Source organism: Serinus canaria, chromosome 13 (genome assembly GCF_022539315.1).
Source record: "Serinus canaria isolate serCan28SL12 chromosome 13, serCan2020, whole genome shotgun sequence".
Lineage (NCBI taxonomy): Eukaryota > Metazoa > Chordata > Aves > Passeriformes > Fringillidae > Serinus > Serinus canaria.
Window position 1 is genome coordinate 9,247,322 of NC_066327.1, and position 6,000 is coordinate 9,253,321.

Below are 6,000 nucleotides of genomic sequence, written 5' to 3' on the forward strand. Positions count from 1 at the left end.
AATAGCCAGGAAAACATAAATACAATTGTCTTCACTCACCACTGCTGGGAGAACTGGCCTGAAATAACCATTTATACATTATAGGTTTTTGCATGCTAGATAGAAAGCATAAAAATTTACAGAGGGCCTTAAGTCAGTGGACCATTTGTGAAGTCAATGCAGAAAAATTGCTTTAAATAACACTTTGAAAACAACTTTGTCCCTTAACATTATTGTAGGAAAATAAAAACATAATAAAGAATTCATGTGGATGCTTCCAAGGCAAAATTCAGATGCAGAACAAAATTTAAAATAGATAATATACTGCTGAGAGAAAGGATTGAAAGAACTTGATCCATCAAGGAGGTCATGAATGGCGTGATTCTTGCATCACTGCTGGAACAAGGACCATGAGCTGAATCCTGACCATCCTGTCTTTAGAATGGGCCTGGGCAAGGAACTATAGCTTCTTTGTGTGTTCTCAGCACCCTTCTCAACCAAGCAAGCAAGCCAGCCCTGCAGTCTTTCCATAAGTGCTGCATTTTTCTTTTCCAACTTTACCTCTTGAGATGACAAAACCTAATGCTAAGCACTACCCGCAGGGCCAACATTTCCTCTCCCAATGGAGGATCTCTCTGGAGGCTCTTTTCAACTTGTGGCATCAGCTACAGATCTCTGCTCCTTCATAACCTTGCTGGGGTAGGACTACCATTTTTGTGGAACAGACAGCAGGCTTTGATCCTAGCTGACAAGAGTTGCACAAAAATATGTCTGTACTTCTCTGAGAGCAAAGGTTCATGATTATTCTTCCAGAATGTGATTGTATCACCTACTTTATCAAGAGAATATCTTTTATCAAAGCTCATTGCTACGTATTGGCAGAACTAGGCAACTCCTAAGAACAAACTTAAACACACTGGTTTCTTTTATGACTAAGCTTGCAGTTGTGGACTTCTCTTTTTGCTCATGCTGATCTACAAAATAAGCGGTGCTTAAGCACTTTACTGACTTTACTGTCATTAAGCCAAATTCTAGTCTTGCCACTAGTTTTTATATCAGTTATGGCTTAATCTACATTGTCAACATTTGGCTTTACTGGTAATCAGAAGGGTACACAGCAAAGCAAAGTTACTCTTCAGTAACCCAGAAGGCCTAGATTTCAGTGCGAAAGGTTACAAAACATAATGTAGCAAAATAACCTGCAACCATTACTAAGTAAACAATGTAATGCCTTTCTTTCACAACACTTAAAAAAAAAAGACCCAAACTCCCAAATACACTGAGTAGTTTTCTAATGATGCAAAATCTTTCATACCCAACTGCATCAAAACATAATTTTCAAAGCAACTGTAATTGTCTTGTTCCAACATAAGTCTTTGAATTCTGGGCTGTCCCTGAGAACCCAGGTACTGTTTTTATTAATGGCACTCTTGATCCTTCACTAATTTATTTCTTTTACTCTTCAGAATGGGGGAGGCAGTGGATCTGCCAAGTTCTCTACAGACCTGTTGCTAAGTGACAGCCACACACAGTCCTGGGGAAAAAATGGCTGTTCACTTGCATGGTCAAGGGATAAATAACAAGTCTTATCCAAGTATATTTCAGTATATTCCATCTCTACAAGTGAAGCAACCTCAGCTTTACACTATCCTGCTTGCATAGGAGCTAGTTCCAACTGCTGGCTTCAGACACAATTTCACGGGCCTTCTACAACTTACTTTTAAAGATTACAGAAGAAACAAAAGGATTAGAGGGAGATGCGAGTCACAGAATCAGTCGGTTGCCCTCACTGTCTCCTACAGGCACAAACACGTCAGCCTCGAGCCTCAGTCCCAGCGCTGCCGTGCTGGAGCCGGTGCGGAGCCCCGGAAACCTGCATTCACCTGCGCCCTGCAGCACTCGCAGTCCCCTTGGAGGAACACCCACACCCAGCCAGTCCGTATGGGCTGCTCAAATCCCGCAGGCAGACATATTGCAGCCTCTACAAGAAGTGACAGTCCTAAAAGAATAAGGAGCCCTGTTTCCAGAAAAACATTTATTTTTACTACTCTCAGCAGCCTCTGCTTACGGTTTAAAATACATCATAAGGTTTTTTAAAATTAAGTCATTCACACGAGGCAGGTAACTTTTACACCGCGGGTTCCTCATCCCGAAGTGAAACACAGGGAAAACGAGTCCTGCTGTTTTTCGCCTTGTACTTTTCGCAGTCTCTCTCAATTATCCTCCTCTGCTCGGCGACCCGCGATAGGAACAAGGACGGAGCCCGTCCGTGCGTGGAACAGCGGGGACGTGGGGGCCCGCGGCTCCACATCTCCCGGCCGCTCCTGCACCCCCGCCGGGCTCCTTCCAGCCCCACACCGTCATTCCATAGCGGATTCCAGGGAAATACAGCCCCGCTGCCACCATTTCGCGTGGCGCGGGTGGATCTCCCGGCTTCACCCAAGGCACAGCAAGAAGCAGCTGAACCGACTCCCGGTTTCCCTCCGTCCCACGGCGCTCCCGGCCGGCTCGCGGCCCCCCCCACCGCCGCCGCCGGGTGTCACCGCGCCGCGACAGAGCCCCCCGCGCTCCCTCCTTCCCGCACGGCGGGCGCACCACGGCGGTGACTTACGGCGCGGGCAAGATGTCTCCGTTCGGCCGGCGGCGGCCCCGCTCCCGTTCCCGCTGCCGCTCCCGCTGCTCCGCTCCGCCCGCGGGGCCACCGGGATCGGCTGGACGGGCTGGCGGAGCTCCCACAATGCCCCGCGCGCCCTCGCGTCACATCCACCGCCCGCCCCTCACGGCGGGGGTGCTTCACGGTGCTGCACGATCCATCGCGCTCCCTCACCATCCCCTCACGGTCTCCCCACGTTCCACTCACAATCCTTCACGATCCTCTCACGGATCCCCTCACGATCCCTCACGGCTGGGCCACGGGTGCCACGATCCCGGAGGTTGCCGGGGCTGTCCTGGCTTTCCTCCCGCCCTCCCGGGCCCCAGGCGCAGCTGGCCCGGCCCGGCTGTTGAAAAGCCCGGTCCCTGCGTGGGGCTGGGCTTGGGCACCCCGGCCTCCGCAACTGCTGCCGGCCGGGCCATTGTGTACAAACGTGTTCGCTCCCAAATTTTCAGGACGGGGAGGTCAGAACGAGGGGTTTTCGCTGTGTTCTCTGAAGAATGAAGTTTACGGAGGGAAGAGAATGAGCAGCTGGATTGTTCGTGAGGGGCACGCACCTTCTTCCTCGTGCTGTACAAAAATGGCTCAGTGCCATTTTAGCAAGGCCCCAGATGGAGCCTTTATAGGCGTTTGTGCATGAACCATACGGATGTCCTTGAGCTCACCTTGCCAGATTGGTGGCACTGAGTTGCCGCTGCCCCTTGCCCCCACGCTCCGTGCCAGAGCAAGGGTTCATTCTCTTTTCTACCTCTCCTCTCCTCTCCTGCCTCCCCCAGTTGCCTCGCCCGCTGGCTGCCGGTGGAAGAGAGGAGCTGCCACAGCGGATCTTGGCTGCAGGACAGAGAAGTCAGGACAGACAAGTCACAACAGACTGCCTCTGTGTTTACAATGGTGGGACTAGAAGCAGCTGGAATTTTCAATGTCCTGGAAGATTCCTGGCTTGCTAATGCTGCCAGACTCTTGTGCCGCTGCCATTTGAACGAGCATCCTATTTCTTCAGTATCCAAAGTGAATGCCAGCTCATAGCCTCCTCCGCAGTGTCCTTTGCTGTTCTTTCATGGGTAGAGCTGTACTAGGTGACAAGTGGCATAATGCCATTACTACTAGACTACAAGGAGTTTCTTTCCTGCTCTTCTCATCAACTACTCTGAGCTCCAGCTCTCCTTATTTTGCTGAATATCAGCGTATCATCACAGGGTCTTTGTCATACAAAATAGAAAGCAGAAAGGAAGAAGGGGGTTTAAAAGAAAAGGAAAAAACAGGGGAGTGGGAACAGCCTATGTAAAATGTGTGGCTGGTCTGAGAAAATCCTTTCAAAAAGTGTTTCAGGCATTATAATTGCGGTGCTCTCATCCATCTAAATGGCCAGACCTGGTCTGGTTTTTAAAATAGCTAAACTCAGTGTCTCCTGAGACATCTCTCATTACTTCTCAGTGCACCACATGGTCAAATGCAGCCTAGTCCTGACTGCACTCCCTGAGTGCTGATTGTACCCTGCCTGTCATGCAGAGGGGCAGTTTTGCCTAACAAAGGCTCCCTGCTGGGTAAGCACCCTGATTGCCCTTAACCCAAGGATATGGATACAGTCCTTACTAGGCCATCTGCCACGGCTCTTCTTAGGAAGCTGAGGACACACTCTGCTTTCCCTGTGTTCCTACCCACACACATCATCTCCTTCCCACCTCCCCCTCCTCCACTTCTTCCTCCCCCGTGTTGCCCCATACCCTTTTTCCTTGCTGGTAGTGCTGCCCACACAGTAACCTTTCCCTATGCTGCGCAGAGCACCCAATAGAACTGGTCCTCCAGTGTTTGGCTCTTCACGCTTTGTTTTCCTGGCACCCACACAAGCCTTATTTAAATAAAGAAAAATCCAACAAAACAAAAAACAAACCCAAACCACAAAACCAACCCTCCCCCAGATATCTCTGTTGATATGAGCTGCAAAGGCCCATGTAAAATTAAAGAACACAGAACATTGTCTAATGGGATTGATGGAAGGCTGCAAGGGGTAGGGACTTGTGGGTTGTAACTAGATGATCTTTAAGGTCCCTAACAACCCAAAGGTTGCTTTCTATGCTCTTCCACTATCATTGTTCATGTTGTCTGATTCGAAAGGGAGTCTATGGATTTTGTGCTTTTGAAGAAAGCCTTCAAAACTTTCAGTTTTATCTTTGGAAGCCTTCTCAATTGGTGAGAAATTTCTGGAGTGGGAGCTGCCTGAGTTTGCAGAGGGCCTGAACAATTTGTCTGTGGAATAGGATGGTAGCATGAAGACTACTGTTGATAATGTGTAATGTTAGCATTGACTGGCTCACCTCCCACCAAAACACAGATTGATTATATTGAACATCTGCTGGATCTACAGAGAGTGCCCATTTTGAAAGCACACAATGTATCATGACTGTCTAGAAGTTTCTACAAAAGCCTGTGAAACTACACTACATGAACTGCCTCACTAAAACAAACCTTGGCTTAGATTTTGTTCTCTTTGCCAGTTGTGATATATTTATTTATCTATAGAATGATAAAAAGCACCTTTCTGGGATTCCACTGCCTTTATTTCTAAAATAAACAGTTCATATTCTTATATTTATTTACTCTTATTTTATTTTGACACTCTGATTCCATAATCAATTTTAAGAACCTCAAGGGACTATTTACAGTTCTGAGTGATTGAGAATACAAACACTTAACTTGTTTATGCAGCAGAGGTGGTGGAGAAGGAAATATCACTTGGGAGGAGGCAGAGCAGCGTGGGAAGGGCTGGGGGTAATCCTCTTAAACTTAGGTAGGATTTTCACTTTGGGATAACTATCCTAATTCTAATGTGTCACCTCTTTTGGCAGTGGTATTTTTTTTGTTGTTGTTGTATGTTTATTGGCTAGTGAGAATGCATGGCCTAGGTTACTGCAGGTTGCTGAAATATTCCTTCAGGATGTTGTGTGCCTAACCAGCGGATCCCTGCTGTTTTCCTTCAACCTTCACATGGTGAAAAGAAAGTACAGATTCCTCAGACATGAGCTGCTTCTCAGAAAGGGTTATCTGAACCTCCTTCATCTGCTCAGCCTCCTCTCTCTTTGCAGACCATGTGACTAATCCATGCTTCTTAACTTCAGGTTACAGTGACACAGATAAATATACCTGTACTGTGCATCATGCTAGTGGCATTCTTGCCTTCACCATCAGAGGGACACAGTGACTTTGTACTGAATCCACTCAGTGCTCATGCTCCTAATGTGACCCACAGACCTACTGCCTGTGGAGTATTAGCTGTGACTTGCAGAGTAGCCCCCCTACTCCCTGGGGAGTGTTATCTGTGACTCCCAGAGGGCGGACCCTGGCCTTCCAGCAGATTGCTGTAATCCACC

General features: G+C 48.0%; 1 protein-coding gene across 7 annotated transcripts in view; it reads right to left on the reverse strand.

The window, feature by feature from the left end:
- LOC103817262 (core histone macro-H2A.1) overlaps positions 1–2,741 on the reverse strand; it is a 42,071-nt gene extending 39,330 nt beyond the window's left edge. For all 7 annotated transcript variants that reach the window (XR_007778724.1, XR_007778723.1, XR_007778725.1 and 4 more), the window contains exon 1: positions 2,591–2,741. The gene's annotated coding sequence lies outside the window, so the exon portion shown is untranslated. The remainder of the gene's footprint in view (positions 1–2,590) is intronic.
- Between the last annotated feature and the right edge of the window lie 3,259 nt (positions 2,742–6,000).